Source organism: Miniopterus schreibersii (genome assembly GCF_964146895.1).
Source record: "Miniopterus schreibersii genome assembly, chromosome: 9".
Taxonomy (NCBI): domain Eukaryota; kingdom Metazoa; phylum Chordata; class Mammalia; order Chiroptera; family Miniopteridae; genus Miniopterus; species Miniopterus schreibersii.
In genome coordinates this window covers 31,771,223-31,795,168 of record NC_138118.1, presented here as the reverse complement: position 1 = coordinate 31,795,168, position 23,946 = coordinate 31,771,223, and the positions used below count along the sequence as shown (strand labels likewise).

Genomic DNA, 23,946 nt, shown 5'->3' with positions numbered 1-23,946 from the left:
CAGCCACATTTCCTGTAATCTGTAACCATTATACCCATTCTTATTCCTTTTGCCTACTTCCCCATGTAATCTTTGTCCTTCTTCCCAATATAAACAGCTGGCTTATGGGTGGGGAGGAAGTGGAGAGCACACTTGGATGACGTGCTGCTCTCCTATTGCTGACATTATTGGACTAAACGCTCATATATGATTCAACCCTGTCTCTGCTTAATTGGCTCAAGTAGTCACAGGCAGCCCAGATCCATTTGTTGTCCAGTTTCATATTCTGGCGACCCAAGTGGGGGACTCCTCTGGGGTGAGTACTGGGGTCCCACTGCTGCCTATCCTGGGGGTTCCTAGGGCTGAGGCCTAGACTCTTTTAATAACAGTGCTGCTAGGAATTTTTCTGTTTTGAATCCCAGACACAGTTTCAGCAATCGCCGTCATCTCACCTAATTAACCTGAGATTGCCTACTTTTGGCTTCTTATTACAGAGGATCTAGAGAATGAATTTTAATCTGTTAATGAATATGTCTTGAATTTTATTTGAAATATACCTCTTAAAAATGTGAATGTATTGCTAATCTGAGGAATGCTAATTACTTACCTGTCACCAAAAAGGTCAAAGTTTCTAAGAACTAAGAATTCTAATTAAATTGGAGAAAAATTATATGGTTTTGGAAATATAAAATTGAAAATACGTGGTTCTAAAGTTGGTTTATTTCTCAATGAGTTAAGAGAAAAAAATTATATGGAGGGAAGAAGCAAAAAGAAACACATAGGTAAACTGAATACTACATTAAATCAGATAAATGGATCTAAAGTAAACTAATACAGAATTTATTTGGTCCTTTTCAGTCTGTTAAAAGGGTAGAAGTTTTTCCTGTATTTGCCTAGAAAGCAAAGGTTCTGCATATTATTGAAATGGTTATATAGTACGTTATATTAATCAAGTACTTGATTACTTAAAAAAAAAGCCATCTTCTTAATCATGGGAACTGAAGTTGTGCTAGCCTATGTTTGTGTTTAATATCTTTTGTTGTCACTTTGAATGAATAATTTAATACTGTTTCGTAATAATAATGATATATGATCTTTTGGTCAAATAAGTCTGACAACCTTCCCAGGGTTTGAATTTTAAGAAACTTTTCTTGACCTAGAATTGGCTTAGGTCATGCCACTATGCCCTGGAATGCCTCTAGGACTTTGTTTTCTCTCCTTATAAAGGAAAACTTTATACTTAAGGTACATGAGAAATTTTGTCACATAAAGAATAACTGTGTACTATTTATATATGCATATTATTAAAATAGATGTTCTGGAGATTACATAAAAATCTCCAGGGGTCTATAAATTCTGATATTCTTTCATTTAGAACCCCAATTGTTATTCTAGAAAATTGTGTTTTGCAGAAAGGACAGGATTCCATGTCAATTGCATTATAATCAAACCTATAACTGTGTCATTTTAAATTTCTTCCTGTCATTTAGAGGCAGTCACTGTTTTGTTATAATGCATTTGCAAAAATATTACATCTTCTAAGGGGTCCACAGAAAGGACTCTGGCTTATTTTAAATTACATATCTCTGAGAATAAAATTTCAGATCATCCCCTTCAAACTGGATGAAAGAACTCTATAGAGTATCTAGAGTTATAGAAGTACTGGCAAGAAAAATCACAAGAAACAAAACTTGACTATGGGACTGAATAAACTGAAAATAATTATAGTTTTTGTAATCTTTTGTTAAAAGTATTGCTTATTTTTAGTCTTTTTGATTTTCAGATATAAGAAAACATTTTTAAAGAAATTTAATAAATTATATATTTTTCTCCCTATCTGATTCCTCTAGAATTTGGCAATTCTTAATGAGTGAGTCATGACAATACGTTTCTTTGCATATTTGAATTTAGTAAGACCAGTTTCCAATTGTGGTTTTATTAACCAAGACTTTGACTGGAATGTCAGGTCTAAGAGAGAGAGATGCCTAGCTCTGGATGTCGCCAGAAAGCCAGAAGCCAATAAGAGCCCCTTAGAGAAAGCCTGGTACCTTGTTTGATCACATGGTTCATGGCAGTCTTTCCACGTAAGGAATGAAGGTTGTTTTCCTGGGAAATGGCAAGGAAGGAACCTCAAGACACTGAGGACCTCAAGAACTTGAGGAATTCACCCAGGTCTATAGGTATTGCAGGCAAACTTGATGGCAACTAGGTGGCTCAGCTTCTTTGCCCTGAGGAGCTGATCAAAGCTCAATCATGAGATTCCTGCAAAGCAGATTTTAAAAAGCCTATATGATCAATTGCTATTCTTATTATGTTCATACAATCAATCAGGCCAAATTGAAACTAGACAATACAGTAAATAAATTGGTCTTAATTTGGCTCTTTAACAAAATGAGGGTGATTTTAGGGGGGAAAATTGTATTTCAAAAGGAAATTATTAGAACTGAAATGGCTTTTCCTTCCACTGGACCATTTGTCATAATTCTTGTTCTAGCTTTGCCCCGATAATACTAAAATTTGTAACACAGTTTGTCTTCACCAAGTTACAATACTTACCCATACTCAGGGAATACTACCTATAGGTACCATTACCACCTCCCTCTGTATCCAGGCCTCACCGTCCTGACAGAGAGCAAGGATCTCCTGTCTCTGAAGCAGCTACAGAAGAGACCCTGAACCCCTTTGCTCTGAAAGAGTTCACAGCCAAGATCCTTGAGGGGTAATGTAACAGGCAGTTAGACATACATGAGCAGAGCAAGGACAGTGGGAGAGGTACGGAAGGTCACCAGGGTGGAAAGCCCCAGGTGCCTAGCAAGGGAGAATTATAGGATAGGGTGGGACCTTGCCCCCAGGGATTTTTCTGTCACAGGTTCCACTACATTCCTTCAAATCAGGAGACAGAATTCTACTCAAATGGAGAAAACTGGATTGCCAGATGATCAACTGGAAGAGAAACGGACAGGACCCACTATCCGGGAAAAGGACGCAGGGATGTTTTCTCTAAAGGCTGCTGCAGTAGCTTCCTGTGGTGAATGCCTGACTTTTACTAGGTGTTCTAGTTATTGTCTTTCAGTATTTAATAACTAAATATGAATTGTTCTGATAATTTCACCCTCCCTTATAGTAATGGACATACTAAGCTGCTGGCTGGTTGGTTTCTGGTATGTGGGGTAACTGTTTATTCATATATCCTGGCGAATAGCAAGAGGGGTCCTTGTTCTTTAGGATGCAACTGACCATCTTTATGCCCCAGAAATATCACAAGGTCCGAACCAAAAAAGACTCACACCTGTGGCACCAGACTGCAACAACGATCTTCACCTGTGGAGCCCTGATGACTATACTGCTTTAACCATTTTTGTTATGCTGGTAATGGTAAGCTTCCTTAGTGTAGAAGTGGCCAGGCTGGCTTGTAGCGTGGCAAAAGCCCTGAATGCCACTTCCAGGGCTATACATGGGATAAATCAAGAGCTGAACCAAGTCAAGGAGGCAGTTCTGGAGAATCAGGCAGCAGAAGATTATTTGCTGTTGTGGCATAACTACTGTTGTGAGGAATTCAAAGGAATGTGCTGTTTTAATCTTTCTGACAATTCTCAATTGATAGAAAACAACATTCAACAAATTAGGGAAACCATCTCCAAGGTAAAATGAGATTTTTGGGATTTGACTTATCCAAGTTAACCTCCTGGCTACCCAACCTACCTGGGTTGTGGGAATTCTTTATAATTTTTCTGTTTATTTTTTGTAATCTGATTGCTTGCTGCTGTATTCAATGTCTTCCTCTTTTTAGATCCTGCATTAGCTGTATTCCATCCCTACAAACTGCTCTCGAGGCAGAAGCAAATGCAGTCTGGGAGGATGAAACTTTTCACCTAAAACTAATCTCATAAATATGAGGTGATAGAAATAGCAGTGGGGAATGTTAGGGGCAGAAATACTAATCATGCTCTGTTAATTGTGATTGTTCTGTTCTGATTAGAGAAAGCACATCCTAACCTGGCTGGAGTTGTACGCCTCAGGGAATCTGGAAAGCAGTCCATTCTCCTTAACTGTCTGTTATCATGGAAAGATTATCAACCTTGCTGCTGAAACAAAGGGGTACTGGAGGTGCCCCACCCTTTTGCAAACTCCCCAGCCCATATTTCCTGTAACCTGTAACCATTACACCCATTCTTATTCCTTTTGCCTACTTCCCCATATAATCTTTGTCCTTCTATCCAATATAAGCAGCTGGCTTATGGGGAGGGTGGGATGGGGTGTGGGGTGTAGAGCAGACTTGGATGACCTGCTGCTCTCCCATTACTGCTGGCATTACTGGAAATAAATGCTTATATATGATTTAATCCTGTCTCTGCTTAATTGGCTCAAGTAGTGACAGGCAGCCCAGACCCATTTGTTGTCGGTTTCAAATTTAACAGGAAATATATGAAATTATTATAAAACCACATAACTCTTGGCATAAAAATAAGGTTTGGAAAAATAGGAAAAAGTACCAAAAAAACTGATAGCTTCAACTACAATTAAGACTTTTCTACAGTGAAAATTAAAAGAAACAAAAAAATGTGGTATAAGAGTTTCATTATATTTCTGTTACCTTTAAAAAAAAGTTGTACTGCATAATAGGTACCACAGAAACACAAAGTATCATACTAGAATACTATGAAAGACTATATGCTGCCAAATTCAATAACCTTGAAAAAATGGATACATTCCTAGAATTATAAAACCTTCCTAGACTGAAACAAGAATAAGGAAATCTAAATAGACCAATCAAAAGTGAGAAAATTGAAACCACCATCTAAAATCTCTCCCTGCAAAAAAGTCCAGTACTAGATGGCTTCACTAGTGAATTTTACCAAACATTCAAAGAAGATTTAAAAGCTATCCTTCTCAAACTCTTCCAAAAAAACTGAAAAACAGGCAATACTTCCTCACACACTTTATGAGGCCAACCAAAGCCTGATACTGTTATGTCCGGGAATCAGATCCCCTATGCGGCGGAAAGACAATCACTCCAGAGCTGATAATGTAACAGCAAAAGGGACTTTTATTCCAGCTACCTGGGGTTCCGTCGTATCCAACGCAGTGGAATTCTGACTCGAACCCTGATCTAAATTTACAACAAACTTATATAGGGCTATAGTGAGCAAGTAATTCTTTAGGAAGGGTGGGCTCAGGATGTTTCTCAACCACAGGCGCCTGAAGCTTGAGTGCACCTGGTATTTGTCAAGCCCACCGATTTAAGTTAATTCCTGGAACTGCCTCCACCCTCTACAGTTTACTGAGTCACTGATGTATGCCTTTTGTCCTGCCCCGGGGCCTAGGGGCCTGCCTCTGTCTTGGTGGGTCCTCACAATACCAAAACCTGGCAAGGATAACACAAAAAAAGAAACCTACAGACCAATCTCTCTGATGGATATAAATACAAAAATCCTAAATAAAATACTAGCAAATAAAATAAAACAATATATTAAAAAAATAATATATCACCATCAACTGAGGTTAATTCCAGGGACACAAGGATGGTTCAACACATGCAAATTGATCAATGTAATAAACCACATTAACAAAACAAGGGATAAAAATCATATGATCTTATCAATAGGTGCATTTGATAACATACAACACCCATTTATGATTTAAAAAGTCAATAAAATGGGTACAGAAGGAAAAGTACCTTAACATAATAAAGGCCGTATATTGATCTGGGCTCATAGTAATCTGGGCTTATGGCGCAAGGCCCCACCTGGACTCACAAGCTTGGGAAAAGAAATCAACTGAAACTGTGATTAAACTCTGACCTTTACACAAGGGAATGTTTTTTGAAATTGCACCTGGTTTCAGGAATGGAAACTTAAGATGGTGCCTAAGATAAACTGACTAATGCTTGTTTCAGCTTCTGTACCAACCACTTTTGCAAGACCATTAAAACAGCTCATCCCCCTCCAGCCAAGGAGGATATGAGTGATTTTTGCTTTAAATACTGCTAGTGTAGGGGACGGCATATTTGAGTGCGGTGCCCGTTGTCCACTAGCGCAATAAACTTTGCTCCTACATTTGACTCTGAGTGTGGTGTTCTTTGTCGTTCTCGCTGTTATGCTATCACAATATGACAAACCCTGAGCTAAAAGCATACTCGATGGTGAAAAACTGAAAGCTTTTCATCTAAAATCAGGATTAAAACAAAGATGCCCTCTCACCACTCTAATTCAACATAGTTCTGAAAGTCCTAACCAGAGCAATCAGGCAAGAGAAAGAAATAAAAGGCATCCAAATTGGGAATGGAGAAGTAAAAGTGTCTCTTTTTTCAGATGACATAATTCTGTATACAGAAAAAAACTAAAAACCCCACTAAAAAACTCTTAGAGACTATACACCAATAAAGTTGCAGATACAAAATCAATGTACAAAACACTGTTTCCCTGCATACTAACAATGATATTTCAGAAAAAGAAATGGAAAAAAATTAAAACCCAACAATTCCTTTTGCAATTGCAACCAAAAGAATAAAATATCTAGGAATAAACTTAACAAAGGATGTATGTTAGGGTTTTCAGTTAGAAGATTTCACAACTAAAAGAAGAGGTACAGAGAGAAAGTTTATTTTATGTTCCCCCAGAAGGGAAAGGACCAATGCATGCTAATCAGTACGAGGGCAAGAAACAAAAGAGCCAGCCTGGCCAGCAGGGTGTAACTCAGAGGTTGAACATCAACCTAGGATCCAGGAGATTGAGGTTCGATCCCCAGTTGGGGGCATGCAGGAAGCAGCCGATCAATGACTCATCATTGATGTTTCTCTCCCTCTCCCTTCCTCTCTTTGAAATCAATAAAGATACACTTAACAAAAAAACAAAACAAGAAAGAGCCAGCCTGCTCTCAGGCAGGGAATGTTGCTAGGCGACAAAGAAGGGAGGGTTTGGGTTGTCTTGAAGTTGAGCAGATACCACAAAGGTTGTCATAAAAAGTTATACTTTGTTTGCTTTCCAGGAGACAGTCCAGCAGATGTCCTAGGGAGGCGTCTTATCAGTATTTTTCCCAAGCCCATAAAACATACTTAGAGCAAAAGTTATGAAGAGTTCAAAAGAGGCTTGTTTGAAGAGGAATGAGAAGGGAATGTTCTGCTAACTAGAGAGAGACTCCTTAGTGTGAATTAACCCTGGGCTGTGAAAACAGCAGGGAGGAGGGGAATGCAAGAATGTAGCCTTAAGAGTAGCTTATCTTGTCTGCAGTTTGAACAGAGGAGCTGACTGAATCAGAGGAGCCAACAATCTTGGGGTTTAATTAAGAGGGGCTTCTCATAAATTGTGGAAGGTCACAGCAAAGAAAAAGAAAGGCCGTTTTTTCCTCTCCCTACAATAAGACCTATAAACTGAAAACTATAACGGATTATTAAGAGAGACTGAAAAAGCCACAATGAAATGGAAAGATATTTCATGTTCATGGATTGAAAGAATCAACATAAAATTAACATAGTTAAAATGGCTATATTAACCAAAGCAATACACAGATTTATGCAATCCTCATCAAAATCACAATGTGTTTTTTTAAAAATACAAAACATTAGATTGTACAGAACAACAAAAGACGCTGAACAGCCAAAGCAATGAGAAAACAGAACAAAGCCAGAGGTATCACACTACCTGGCTTCCAATTATACCACAAAGCAACAGTAATCAAAACAGAATGGTATTGGCAAAGAAGAGAAACACAGACCAATGGAACAGAACTGAAAACCCAGAAAAAAAACTACATGTATATGGGCAAATAATTTTTGACAAAGGATCCAAAAACATACAATCGATAAAAGAAAGCCTCTTCAATAAGTGGTGCTAGGAAAATTGAAAGGCACATGCTAAAGAATGAAACTAGATTACAGTTTGTCTCCATCTACAAAAATTAATTTAAAGTGGGTCAAAGACCCAAACATGACATCTGAAACAATAAATTATACAGAAGAAAACAGGTACTTAAACTTATGGACCTTGGTCATAGAGAACATTTATGAATTTAATCCCAAAGCAAGGGAAGTAAAGGCAAATGTAAATGAATGGGACTATATCAAACTAAAAACCTTCTGCACAGCAAAAGACACTGACAACAGAAACAAAAAGGCAAGCAACTGAATGGGTGATGATATCTGCAAACAACAGTTCTGACAAAGGGTTAATATCCAATATGTATAAGGAACTCATACAACTCAACAGTAAACAAACAATCCAATTAAAAATGGACAGAGGATCTAAACAGACACTTCCCCCCCAAAAGACATACAAATGGCCAACAGATACGTGAAAAGATACTCAGCTTCACTAGCTATTAAAGGAATGCAAATCAACACTACAGTGAGATTCCACCTCATACTGACAGGGTGAAAGAATAAAGGTGGTCAAAAAGTACAAGTTTCAAGTTGTAAAATAAATAAGTCATGGTGATAAAATGTACGGCATTGGTGACTATGGTAATACTGTATTGCATATTTGAAAGTTTCTAAGAGAGTAAATCTCGGTAACTATGGTGACAAATGTTTAAACTTATTGTGGTGATCATTTCATAATATATATAAATATTAAATCATTACATTAACACTTGAAACTAATAATGCTATAGGACAATTATACCTCAAAATATCTTTTATGTTTATTTTCATGTGTATCCAACATATATAAGAATATACAAAATATCTATGTGTGCATATGAAAAGAAATGAATGCAATAAAATCCCCTATATTCACTACCTATTTCAAACACAGATCATTACCAGGCCCTTAAAGGACCTGATTCCAAACCCCTTTCCTCTCCTGAGATAATCATTATTCTGACTTCTGTATTAATCATTCCCTTAGTTTTCTGATTAGTTTTACCTGTAATACATAACAATAAATGTATCTCTGAAAAATATGGGTTTTGTTGTTGTTGTTGTTAATTCTCACCTAAGGCTATTTTCCCATTTATTTTAAGAGACTGGAAGGGAAGGAGGGAATGAGGGAAGGGGAGAGAGGCAGAGAGAGAGAGAGAGGCAGAGAGAAAAACATCCATATGAGAGACACACATGTATTGGTTGCCTCCCACATGCCCCCTGACCAGGGCCAGGGATCAAACCTGCAACCCAGGTAGGTCCTCTTGACTGGGAATCGAAGCTGTGCCCCTTCACTGCACAGGCCAAAGCTCTAAGCACTGGGCAACACCAGCCACGGCTGAAGAATGTTTTTAAAATTGAAAATCTGAACAGAAATCACAACCTAGAAACACAAAGGCAGTGTTCCCTTATAAATGAAGGTAGGTAAGGAAGGATAGGGAAAGATAAACTCCAGTCTGGCATCACTGTTCAGTCTGAGCTTTCCAGAAAGTTAACAAAATTCTTCTCTGAAAGTTAGAAGGTAAAGACATGAATCCTAGAAATCATAGGTTAACAACAATCAGGGCTTCTAGTAGGGTAGCTTAGGCTAGTATCATTTTTCAATGTACAACAGGAATATAGGTGAGAGAGCAGGCTACTGTGTATCTTTTGTTTCTCATCTTCCAATAGCTTTTAATAAAGGGGGCAGAGGAAGCATAAGTAAATAGAACAAAGAAAGAAATTTAACATAGAAATCATAAAAAAGGGACAAAAAAATTCTGGAGGTGAAGAATACAATGTATAAAATGAAAAAAGCAATAAGGAATATCAACAGGATAATGGATCAAGCAGAAGAAAGAATCTGTAAAGTAGAATACATGATTTTTGAAACTATCCAGTCAGAGAATGAAAAAGACGGGAGAATGCCTATGTGAACTATGGAATACCATGTAGAGAAATAAGCGATAGTAGTCCCAGAGGAGAAGAGAGGAAAAAGGGGCAGAGAACCTGGCAAAGTTGTCCTTCAGAAGTGAGAATGATAGTCCCAAACAAAAAAAGCTGAGAGTTCTAACCACCATATGTGGCTTATAAGAAATGATGAAAGGAGCTCTACAAGCTAAAATAAAAGGACACTAATTACTAATATGAAAACATATACAACACACTGGTAAATGTAAATACACTCATGTGTCTCATAATGACATTTCAGTCAACTACAGACTGCATATACAACTGGTCTCATAAGATTATAATGGAGCTGAAAAATTCCTATCACCTAGTGACTCTGTAGCCATTTGAAGATCCTAGCGCAAATAAATAATCATGTATTTGTGGTGATGATGGTGTAAACAAGCCTACTAAGTTGCCAGTTTTATAAAAAATATAGCACATACAATTATGGGCAGTGCATACTTGATAATGATAATGACTATGTTACTGGTTTATGTATTTACTATACTATATATATATATATTTAAATACATCTTTATTGAATTCAGAGAAAGGGAGAGAAAGATAGATAGAAACATCAATGATGAGAGAGTAGTCATTAATCAGCTGCCTCCTGCACCCCCCAACTGGGGATCGAGCTCGAAACCCAGGTATGTGCCCTGACCAGGAATAGAACCTCGATCTCCTGGATCTTAGGTCAACGCTCAACTGCTGAGTCACACCGGTCAGGCACTATGCTATACATTTAATCATCATTTTTGTGTAATCTTTCTACTTATCAAATAAAAGTTTTCTGTAAAACAATATGCCATGTTACTCCAGCAGCAGCCTCATACATCTGTTTACAGTGTCTCTGGATTGTGTCATTTTCCCTTATACTTGATTTAATCTCCTGTTGTTTTGTATACACGCTGTACAGGCTTGTATGGTAGGAGCAATAGGCTATGCCATATAGCCTAAGTGTGTAGTAGGCTATACCACCTAGGTTTGTGTAAGTACACTTTATGACGCTTGCACAATGACAAAATCACCTAATGACACATTTCTCAGAAAGTATCCTTGTCATTAAGCAGCACCTGACTGTTCATGGTCAAATTCACAATATTCTAATACTGTAATACTTAACTCTAGCATAAAGGTTAAAGGAGAAAAGTTTAAAAATAACTACAGCCACAATAATTTGTAAATGACTTACAAACTGTGACATCGAAAATATAAAAGGTAAGGGGGGAATAAAACGGTAGTTTTTGTATGCAATCAAATTTAAGTTGTTATTGGTGTAAAATACTTGTATCTATAAGATGCTTTATGTAAGTCTAACAGTAAACAAGAAGCAAAAACCTGCAGTACGTACACTAAAGATAATTCGTAGAGAATCAAAGCTATGGAGATAATCAATTCACAAAGGAAAACAGCAAGAACTACATAACAGCCAGAAAACAATAACATGGTATTAATCTATTTTTACTTATCAATAATGGTTTTAAATGAAATGGATTTAAGTGAAAATGTTAATTCTCTAATCAAAAGGCATAGAGTGGCTGCGTGGGTAAACATCAAAACACAACTATGTGAGGCATAAAGACAAACTTCTGCTTTAGGTATACACAGAGGCTCAAAATGAAGGGATGAAAAAAATATTCCATGCATATGAACACTAAAAAAAGAGCAGCAGTTTCTACATTTATTTCAGAGAAGAAAGACTTTTAAGTCAAAAGCTGAAACAGAGACAAATAAGTTTTTATATAATGATAAAGGAGTCAATTCATCAAGAGGATATATCAACCACATATATGAACCCAACAAATGGGGCACCTACATATATATTAAAACAATATATTAAACAAACAATATATATTAAACAAACAATAACAGATATAAAGGGAGAAACAGGAAATACAAATATAATAGGGGACTTCAATATTTCACTTGCAACAATGATTAGATCGAGGACACAAAAAACCAAACCAATAAGGAATCAATGTATTAATATTTAAGTATATATTAAACCAAATAGACCTACCAGACATATACAGAACATTCAATCCAAAAGCAGCAGAATATACGCTCGTATCAAGTATACACAAAGCATACTCCAAGATAGATCATATGTCCAGTTGCAAAACAAGTCTCAGGGCCCTAACTGGTGTGGCTCAGTAGGTTGGAGCGTAGTACCATGACAAAATGCAGTCATATGGAACTACATTTCAATTCAAGGTCAGGGCACATACCTAGGTTGTGGGCTTGATTCCTGGTTGAGGCATGTGTGGGAGGCAACCAACAGATCTCTGACTGTGTGTCTGTCTCTCTCTTCCTCCCTCCTTCTCTCTAAAATCAATTTAAAAAACAAAACAAAACAAAAAATACAAGTCTCAACAAACTTAAGAAAACTGAAATTATACTAGGTATTTTTTCTGACCAAAACGGTATGGAACTATAGAAATCAGTAACAGGAAGAAAAAGGAAAAGGTCACAAATGTATAGAAGTTAAACAACACATTTGTGAACGACCAAAGGGTCAAAGAAAAATTCAAAAAAAAATTTTTTAAATATCTTGAAACAAATGAAAAAACAAACACAGGAAACCAAAATATATAGATGCAACACAAGCAGTTTTAAAAGAGAAATTTATAGTGATAAACACCTACATTAAGAAAAAAGAAAGATCTCGCCCTGACTGAGTAGCTCAGTTGGTTGGAGTGTGGCCCCATACACCAAAAACGTTGTAGCTCAGCCGGTGTGGCTCAGCAGTTGAGCATCGACCTAGGATCCAGGAGATCGAGGTTCAATTCCCGGTCAGGGTATATGCCCAGGTTGTGGGCTCAATCCCCAGTCAGGGGTGTGCAGGAGGCAGCTGATTAATGACTCTCTCATCATTAATGTTTTTCTCTCTCTCCCTCTCCCTTCCTCTTTCTGAAATCAATAAAGATATATTAAAAAAAACAAAACAAAACAAAACATTGTGGGTTCGATTCCCAGTCAGGGCACATACCTAGGTTGCGGGTTCAATCCCAGGTCAGGGCACATACAGGAGGCAACTTATTAACATTCGCCTCTCATATCTAGGTTTCTCTCTCCCTCCCCCTTTCTCTCTCTCTCATATCAATAAAAAAAGAATCCTCAAATGAGGATTACAAAGAAAAAAAGGAAAGAAAAAAGAAAGATCTCAAAAATCAGCCTAACCTTATACAATACAATAATTTGGAACTAAAGACCAGACTAAAGGAACTAAAAAGACCAAACTAAGCACAAAGTTAGCAGAAGGAAAAAAATAAAAATTAAAACAGAATAAATAAAATTTGTACCAGAAAACAATAAGTCAACAAAACTAAGAGCTGACTTTTTTAATAAAATAAACAAAACTTACAATACTTTATTTAGACTGAAAAAAAAGGAGAGAAGACTCAAAATCAGAAATGAAAGAGGAAACATTACATCTGATACCACAAAAATACAAAGGATCAGAAGAGACTACTATAAACCACAAATTGTATAATCTAGATGAAATAAACAAATTCCTAGAACATACAACCTACCAACACTGAATCATAAAAATATAGAAAATCTGAGAAGACCAATAACAAGTAAGATAGAATCAGTAATCAAAAAACCCCTAAGGGACAAAACAAAATAAAACAAACAAAAAAACTAGGACCAGGCTAATTCTACTAAACATTTGACAAAGAATTAATGCCAATCCTTCCTAAACTTTTGCAAATAACTGAAGAGGAGGAAGCACTCATAAACTTATTTTATGAGGCATGCATTAACCAATATCAAACCCAGATAAGGAAACTATAAGAAAAGAAAACTATAGGCCAGTATAGCTGATGAATATGGATGAAAAATTTTTCAACAAAATATTAGCAAACCCAATACTAAACAGCCCGTTAAAAGGTCATAGGCCGTAATCAAGTGCAATTTATCCCTGGGATACAAGTACTTGTTCAACATCCACAAATCAATGAATGTGATTTAACTGAATAAGGAATAAAAGTTGTATGATCACCCTCCATAGCTGCAGAAAAAGCATTGACAAAAATTGCACATACTTTCATGATTAAAATTTGTCAACAAATATGGTATGTAAGGAACATACATCAACATAAGAAAAAGCATATATGACAAGACAACAGCTAATATCATACTCGACAGTGAAATGCAGAAAGCTTTTCTTCTAACAGCAGGAATAAGACAAAGATGCCCACGCTCACCATTCCTATTCCACACAGTACTGAAGTCCTAGTTAGAGCAATTAATCAAGAAAAATAAATAAAATGTATCCAAATAAAAAAAGCAAGAAGAAAATTCTGTTTGCAGAGGACATGATCTTACATATAGTAAATCCTGAAGACCACACACACACACACACACACACACACACAGAGTTAAAACTAATTCAGCAAAGTTACAAGATACAAAATCAACATAAAGAAATCAATGTATTTCTATATATTCACAATGAAATACCTGACAAAGAAATAAAGAAAATAATCCCCTTTGTAATAGCACCATAACAATAAATACTTAAGAATAAATTTCGCCAAGGAGGTAAAAGATCTGTACTCTAAAATCTATGACACTGACGAAAGAAATTGAAGACGACACAAATAAATGAAAATGTATCGTGTTTATGAACTGGAAGACTCAACATTGTTAAAATTGTCATACTACCCAAAGCCACCTCTAGTTTTAATGCAATCCTTATGAAAATTCCAATGGCGTTTTTCACAGGCATAGATCATAAAATTTGTATAGGATCACAAAAGACCACGAATAGCCAGAGAAATCCTGAGAAAGAAGAGCTAACCTGGAGGCATCACACTTCCTGATTTCTAACTATATTATAAAGCAGTAATAATCAAAACACTATGGTATTGGCATAAAAGCAGATACATAGGCCAATAGAACAGACAGAATAAAGAGCCCAGAACTAAATCCATACAAATATGGTAAACTAATATTTGACAAGAGAGCCAAGAATAGTCATTGGAAAAAGACAGTTTACTCAAGGTCCTACTGGGTTTGGCACTGTAGGGGAGCTGAACAGGACTGGGAATTTCGACCCTGTCCTGCTGGGTCTGGCATGCAGGAGAGCTGGACTTTTGGCCCCATCCTGCAGGGTTCAAAGCACCAGCAGAGCAGGAATTTTACAGCCCCACCCTACAGAGACAAGCCACTCGAAGAGATTGGAGTGCCATGCATGGCAGACCTTCAGCCAGTCCTGCTTGGCTCAGTGGTATATGTACAGGGGGTGAGGGGTAGATGTACAGAGCTAGAATTTTCAGACTATGTCTCCTGGGGAGGTTTGTGTCCAGGAGCCAGACATGTGAATATGGGCTGTGTGGCTGCATTGCAGGGAGGCAAATTCTGGCTCTCCTGTGAGTTCAGTCTGTGGTACCCCAGGAAGGAAAAGAAGTGCCTGCCCCCATCCTACAGGTTGCAGGCATCATCCTCAGTGGGAGACTATATCAACCTGCCAAGTCCTTGATACTCCACTGGGTGTAGTTCCGTGGGGGGAAAGGAGAGCAGCTCAGAGCAAGGTCATTCAGAGTGAGACCCTTGGAGGCTATTGTTTAGGAATGGGACAAAGGGCTTAGCCCCTCCTGTGGGCTGTGCCAGCATCATCCTCAATGGGAGACTCCTCTGATCTATTCCCCTGAGCCCAGGGATGCTGAGCTTGTTCCTCAGAGGAGATGGCTGGATGTACCCAACCTGAACCTGCAGTGAGGAGCCCTAGGGGGAACTACAGTTTGAGACTCTGGCAGACACCGAGGGGTTTGGCTTTGAACCAGGAACTAACTTCCCCTCATTGAGTGCCTGACTGTGATCCCCAAGTAGGGGAGCCCCTAGCTTTATCTCGGCTACCCAGGCTCACCCAATAGTCTCTCTCTGGCTCGGTAGGAAGACCAGGTAACCTCAGGGGAAGCAGAGTAGCTGACAGGTGGAGGCAGACCTCAGGAAGCCTTGGTCCTTTCATAGATCTACCCCCAGTTATGAGCTGGAAGAAACTGACCCTTTTACACAGACTGGCCCCTCCCACATACACTCAGGTCCAGTAGATACAGACACAAACAGGGAACAGAGTGATAACTACAGACAGGTAGGCCAAGGCAAGTTACACACAACGTCTGAGAGAGACCCGTTTCTAAAGCCTATCCAAGTGGACCCAGAACTAACACAACCAGAGGTGGGTATCAGAACACAACAATTCTACCCAACTAGCCACACAAGTGGCACAATGAAAAGAGTGATTCTGGCAGGTACCGGACCCTACTGGGAACAACCCTGTTTCGGGGACAGCCCCTGCACAGTGTTTCATACATAGTGATACAGATTTACCCCTTTACTCACCCAGCCTGAAGGGTTAACTCCATCCACGAAGGGGCTAACAGCATTTAATCCTTGATTACAACAGGGGGTGCATATAACCCACAAGAAACATTCCTGGAGAACTGAGCTCAGGTTATTTGAAAGACTGTGCCACTGAGCCCCACATGACACCTCAAGACTGCACCAGCACAGCAGCTTGCACACTGTGGTTGGGGTTAAGCCTCACAGTCTGCCAGCCTGACAGTTGATCCGACCCATGTACAGGCTAACAGCAATCAAGATCCAATTAAAACAGGAGGGCCAACATAACCCACAGAGGGACACTGCTAGAGCACCCGGACCAGAGGTCAAGGATATTGCATCACTGGGTCCCACAGGACACCTACTACATATAGCCACCCCATGAAGTCTGGTAAGCATAGCAGCTCTATCTATTACATAGAAACAAACAAAGAGACAGCAAAAACTGAAAGCCAAAGAAACATGCCCCAAATGAAAGAACATGAAGAATCTCCAGAAAAAGACCTAAAAGAAATGGAAGCAAGCAATTTATCAGATATAGAGTTCAAAGTAATGGTTATAAGAGTGATCAAGAAACTTAGTGACCCCTGGCACCAGTTGAGGTGCGTGCAGGGGGCAACCAATCAACGTGTCTCTCTCACATCTCTCTCTCTCTGAAAAGCAATGGAAAAAATATCCTTAGTTGATGATTAAAAAAAGAATGCACTAGAAGGAATAAAAAATAAGTTGGATGAAGCAAATGATCAAATCAGTGACTTGGAAGACAAGGAAGGTAAAAACACACCCAATTAGAACAGCAAAAGGAAAAAAGAATTTGAAAGAATGACGATAGTTAAAGGGAACTTCGGAATAACATGAAATATAACAACACCTGTATGATAGGGGTTCCAGGAGGAGAAGAAAGTGAGCAAGGGATAAACTGTTTGGAGAAATTACAGCAGAAAACTTTCCTAACCTGGTAAAAGGAAAAAAATCACTTAAGTTCAGGATGCACAGACAGTCCCAATGAAGATGAACCCAAAGAGATTCAAACCAAGACACATCATAATTAAAATGGCAAAGGTTAAAGACAAAGAGAGAATCTTAAAGGTGCAAGAGAGACAGTTAGTTACTTACAAGGGAGTTCCCGTAAGGCTGTCAGCTGATATCTCAACAGAAACACTTCATGCCAGAAGGGATTGGCATGAAGTAAGGAAGAACTGCAAACAACACTACTCTATGCAGCAAGGCTATCATTTAAAATTGAAGGCAATGCAAAGAGCTTCTTTGTCAGAAAAAAAAGAGGGGCTGCGCTAAAGATACTCATTACCACCAAAACAGTACTGCAGGAAATGTTAAAAAGAAAAAAATGGCAATAAATAAGTACCTATCAATAAAGATAAATGTATCTTAATTAAATGCTCCAATCCAAATGCATATGGTAGCTGAACAAATAAGAGAATATGACCCATATATATGCTGTCTACAAGAGACCCAGCTCAAAACAAAAGATTCACACAGGATGAAGGAGAAGTGATGGAAAAAAAATATTCCATGCAAATGGAAATAAAAAGAAAAAGCTGGGGAAGCAATACTTACATATGACAAAACAGACTTCAAAACAAAGGCCATAACAAGAGACAAAGAGACTTTAGAGTCCCTACTAAAGGGACTGGTAGAACAAGAGGATATTGCCTTTGTAATCACATATACACCCAATATAGGAGCAACTAAATATACAAAGAATATCTTTCTGGACTTTAAGGTTGAGATCAACAGCAATATGGTCAGAGCAAGGGATTTTAATACCTCACTGTCATCAATGGATAGATCTCTCAGAGAAAAAAAATCTACAAGGAAACAGCAACCTTAAATAACACACTATATTAGATAAATTGATATTTACAAAACATTTCATTTCAAAGCAGCATTATACACATTCTTTTCAAGGGCAGATGGAACATTCTCAAAAATAGGCAACATGTTAGAACATAAAATCAACCTTAACATATTCAAGAAGATTGAAATCATATCAAGCATCTTCTCAGATCAGAATAGAATGGAACTAGAAAACAACAATAAAAAAAACAAAAATCCCAAAAACATTCATATAAATTGAGGCTAAATAACATGTTATTAAGCCATGAATGGGTTACCAATGAAATCAAGAAAATAAAAAATTACCTGGAAACAAATGAAACTGAACACACAACAACCCCAAATCTATGGGACAAAGGAAAGCAGTCCAGAGAAAGTTCATACACAGCATTACAGACCTACCTCAAGAAGCAAGAAATATCTCAAATAAACAACCTAACCCTACACCTGAAGAACTAGAAAAAGATCAACAAAGCAAGCCCAGAGTAACTAGAAGGAAGGACATAATAAAGATCAGAGCAGAAATCAATGACAGAGACTAAAAAACCCCACAAAAAAACACAAAAAATAATTAAACAGATCAATGAAACCAAGAGCTGATTCTTTGAACAGATATACAAGATTAACGAGACTCATGGGGGGGGGGGGGGGGGACCAAAACAAATAAATTCAGACATGAAAGAGAAGTAACAACTGACATAACAGAAATACAAAGGATTTTAACAAAATACTATGAAAAACTATCTGCCAACAAATTGGACAATCTGGGCAAAATGGACAAATTAGGACAAACATACATACAATCTTCAAAAACTCAATCAGGAAGAATAAGAAAACCTGAATAGATTGATAACAAGTAATGAAATTGAAGCACTAATATAAAAAACAACAGCAACAAAAACACCCAGAAAACAAGTCCTGGACCAGATGGCTTTACAGGCAAATTTTACCAAACATTCAAGGAAGAATTAATACCTATCCTCCTCAAACTATACAAAAAAAATCAAGAGGAGGGAATACTTCTAAGTTGTTTTATTTACGAGGCCAGCATTATCCTAGTATCAAAACCAGATAAAGATACTACAAAGAAAGAAAATTATAGACCAATATCCCTGATGAACATAAATGCTAAAATCCTCAAAAAAATATTAGCAAACCGGATTCAGCAATACATTAAAAAAAGTATACACCATGATCAAGAGGGATTTATTCCTGGGATGCAAGGTTGGTATAATACTTGCAAATTAATAAATGTGATACCTCACATAAACAAAATGAAATATAAAAATCACATGATCATATCAATAGATGCAGAAAAGCATTCAATAAAATCCAGCACCCATTCATGATAAAAACTTTCAGCAAAGTAGAAATGGAGGGATATCTCAACCTAATAAAGTCCATATATGAAAAACCTAGCGTGAATATCATACTCAATGGGCAAAAACTAAAAGCATTTCCCTTAAGATCAGGAACAAGACAGGGATGTCCGCTTTCACGATTCTTATTCAACATAGTAGTTGAAGTCCTAGCCACAGCAAATAGACAAGAATAATAAATAAAGGGCATCAAAATTGGAAAAGAGGAAGTAAAACAGTCATTCTTCACAGATGACATGATATTGTACATAAAAAACCCTAAAGACTCCAGCAGGATACAAAATTAATATCCAAAAATCGATGGCATTTTTATACACCAATAATGAATTATCAGAAAGAGAAACTAAGAAAACAATCCCAGATACTATTGCAACAAATAAAATAAGGTACTTAGGAATAAATTTAATCAAGGTGGTAAAAGACCTGTATTCGGAAAACTATAGGTCATTGAAGAAAAAACTGAGGAAGATCCAAATAAGTGGAAGCATATTCATGGATTGGAAGAATTAACATCATTAAAATGTCCATACTACCTATCAAAACAACCTATAGATTCAACATTATTCCTATGGCTTATTTCAGATCTAGAACAAAAATTCCAAAAATTTATATGGAACCAAAAAAGGCCCCAAATAGCCTCACTAATATTGAGAAAGAAGAACAAAGTTGGAGGGATTGCAATACCATATATCAAACTATACTACAAGGCTCTTTAATCAAAACGGCCTGGTATTGGCCTAAGAACAGTCTTATATATGTATGCAACAGAACAGAGAGCCTAGAAATAGACCAACATCTTTATGGTCAATTAATATTTAACAAAGGAGGCAAGACAGTCTCTTCAAAAATTGTACAAGTTCATGCAACAACAAAAAACTAGATCACCAAACTAGATCACCAACTTACACCATACACAAGAATAAACTCAAAATGGATAGAAGTACTAAATGTCAGTCACAAAATCATAAAAATACTAGAAGAAAACATAGGCAGTAAAATCTCAGACATCTCTTGTAGCAATATTTTTGCTGATATATCTCCTGGGGCAAAGGAGACAAAGGAAAAAAACAAATGGGACAACAACAAATAACAAAGCTTCTGCACAGCAAAAGAGACTATCAACAAAATGAAAAGTGAACTTACTGGATTGAAGAACATCTTATAAAAGCTTGATTTCCAAAATATATAAAGAACTTATACAACTCAAAACTGAGAAGACAAACAATCCAATATAAAAAATGGGCAAAGGACCTAAATAGATACTTCTCCAAAGATGGCCAATAGACATATCAAAAAATGCTCAAATGTCACTAACCACAGAGAGATGCAAATTAAAACCACAATAAGATATTTCCACATACCTGTCAGAATGGCTACCATCAATTTATCAACAAACCACAAGTGCTGGAGAAGATGTGGAGAAAAGGGAACTCTAGTGCACTGCTGGTGGGAATGCAGATTGGTGCAGTTTCTGTGGAAAACAGTATGGAGTGTCCTCAAAAAATTAAAAATGAAACTGCCTTTTGACCCTGTGATCCTACTTTTGGGAATATATCCAAAGAACCCTGAAACACCATTCAGAAAGAATATATGCACCTCCTATGTCCATAGCAGCGTTATTTAAATAGCCAAGACATGGAAACAAACCAAAAGCTGTGGTACATTTACACAATGGAAATCATGCAACTATAAAAAAGTAGGAACTCTTAACCTTTTGCAACAGCAAAAATGGACCTGGAGAGTATTATGCTAAGTGAAATAAGCCAGTCTGAGAAAGACAAATACCGTATGATCTCACTTATATGTGAAATCTAATGAACAAAAGAAACTGACAAAATAGAACCAGAGGCATTGATACATGGAACAGACTGACAGAGTGGAGGGCAGTTTGTGTGTGTGTGTGGGGGGGGGGGAGGAGCGACTGGATGAAAGAAGGTGAAGAGATTAGCCAAAGAATATAGAAGTATAACCTACAGACACAGACAACAGTGAGATGGTGGCCAGAGGGAAAGGATTAGCAGGGGCTGGGTGAAGGTGGACAAAGGGGGTAAAATGGGGACTTCTGTAACAGTGTCAACAGTAAAAATAAAGTTTTAAATAAATCTTTCAAAAAAAATTGTTTACTCAATAAATGTCATTGGGAAAACTGGATAGTTACATGCAAATGAGTGAAAGCAAAACCCTATCTTACACCACTCATAAAAATTAACTCAGAAATGGATTAAAGACTTAAATGTAAGGCCTTAAACCATAAAACTTCTATCAAATAACATAGGAAAAAAGCTCCTTGATAGCAGTCTTGGCAATGTTTTTTAAAAATATGACACCAGAAGCACAAGTAACAAACCCTCTTATAAGTAATTCTTACAAAATATATAAATGTATCAAATCATCATTTTGTATACCTTAATATTACACAATGTTATATGTTAATTATATCTCCAAAAATCTGACAAAAGATCTTAATAGGAACATTAATATAAAATAAATGTCAAAAATCCTTGTAAAAACCAAAAAATACTATAAATATTTTGAAGTGATCATTCTTAAAATAAAAATTTTAAATATGCCATGTATTACTTGCCCTGTTCAATAGTCTTTCTTGACAAATATTCCAGATGTGAAAAAAGTTCATTCCTTTTGTGGTGACATTGGTCAAATTCAGAATGCATTAAAAGGCATTTTCACATTGAGTGTTATGTTACAAGTTGCTTCACGTAAGCTTCTTTACTTAATGATAAACTATTTTGTCTGCTTACTGACTTTGGTTTTGCCTTTGAAATTAATATTGCTTTTACTAATTCAGCTTTTAGATTAAGTTCATAAATGTGGGATTATTCACAAAAACATTCATACCTTCTTTGCATTTCCTTTGTAAAGTATTTATAAAAAACTGTAGTCTACAGTGAATATTCTGAACTCAAAAACACCAACAAATATTATTGGGTAGTATTTACATAATGACTTGAAATCTCATAGCAAGATTAACAGTACTAAACAGAATAACGCGTTGTAACTCCTAATTTACAGATTTACTTAACTCCCAAACTTGTTATGTCTGCTCATAGGATCTATATGAAATATAATATGCATATAACCCTAATATTTATTCTATTTATAACTCACTGTTAGCAGCAGGGCGGACACATAAACATATATATATATATATATAACATAGCAACAGCTACAAGTAAGTCTGATGCTTAGATCATGATTTTTTCCTAGGTGCTCCTGTCCCAGTTCCCAGAAATGTACACCTTTACATTCTACACAGTGTGTCTGCATGGCTTGCTTTTGCTTTCCCCTGAATGTCAGTGGAGCTCTTAGAACGAATGGTATCCCAAAATACTGACTGTTGAGGTTTAATACTCCAGTAGAGTTTATTTTTTGTTTCTTTACTTTATATAAATGACTTTCTTCAGGATTTGGGATTCAAATAAACACAAATATCCTGAGAAATGCTAGGAATGCCTTCCCTTATGGAAATGCTACTTTATCCAGAAATTATCTGCTTTGAACTTTCAAAACGTGTCCCAAGGTGAACAGCATCCATTGGGAGAGTTACTTCTCAGCAATATTCACCCAATCTTCCTTATTTTATCTCCCTGTATCCCAATTTCAAGAAATAACTGGTATTGCAGTTCTTGAGTTTTTTGAGGATTTACAAGGCAAATATGATTGGTTTTGATTTTTCCCTCTGCCAACTTAGGTTGCCTATGAGTCCTGGGCATCTAAGTTTATTTGCACTCATTCTTGGGCTATTCAGTTTTCTAAATTGTATTGCTATTGTCTCCTTTCTTGATGCTGTTGTCCTTTTGGGGTTTTACTGTAGCTTTAGGAGGGTTTCAATAGGGAGTAAGATTTGAAAATTCAATCCATCATCTTTTTAAATAGATTAAAGAGTTAAATAGCCCGGTCGGGCGTGGCTCAGCGGTTGAGCGTTGACCTGGGATTCAGGCGATCGGGGTTCGATTCCCATGCCTGGGAATTGTGGGCTCGATCAATGACTCTCTCATCATTGATGTTTCTATCTCTCTCTCTCTCCCTCTCCTTTCCTCTCTCTGAAATCAATAAGGATATATTAAAAAAAAAAGAGTTAAATATTAACTCTTAATTAACTGTCCTGATTTTCTGAAGTGAAAACTTAAAGCAATTGTTTTCCAACTGACAAGAAGCATCACAATTTTTACTGAATTTATTGGGGTGACACTAGTTAATAAAATTATATAAGTTTCAAGTGTACAATTCTGTAATACCGTATCTCTAAATTGTATTGTGTGTTCACCACCCAGTCTCCCGTCACCATTTATTCCCTCCCTCCCCCAGTCAATCTACCATCTTAATCCCACAGGAGTTGTTAAAACAAGTATCTTAAGTGATTCAGATGCAAGCAGGCCCAAAATTACACCTTCAAACACTGAACTAGAGGATAATCTCTAGGGAGTGCCCAGAATAGTAAATACAGCTAGAAATAGTAAAAGAAGCTGAAGATGTTTATCTAAAAGAAAATTCTAGGAGCTACAACAGCTACTTCAACAGCTAAAAGGCAAATGGGGTAAGAGAAGTTAGGCTTGTTCTCTATGCCTCTGT

The 23,946-nt window shown here is 37.0% G+C and overlaps 1 protein-coding gene across 11 annotated transcripts in view; it reads right to left on the bottom strand.

Moving 5' to 3' along the window:
• The window catches only part of COA1 (cytochrome c oxidase assembly factor 1), a 130,534-nt gene that overhangs the window by 97,923 nt on the left and 8,665 nt on the right, over nucleotides 1–23,946 (bottom strand). For 5 of the 11 annotated variants that reach the window (XM_081146540.1, XM_081146549.1, XM_081146543.1 and 2 more), the window contains one exon: nucleotides 2,028–2,241. The exons of 5 other annotated variants lie outside the window; for them this stretch is intronic. The gene's annotated coding sequence lies outside the window, so the exon portion shown is untranslated. Of the gene's footprint in view, nucleotides 1–2,027; nucleotides 2,242–20,717; nucleotides 20,828–23,946 lie in introns of all 11 variants that reach the window. One more of the 11 variants, XM_081146544.1, reaches the window with a different exon arrangement.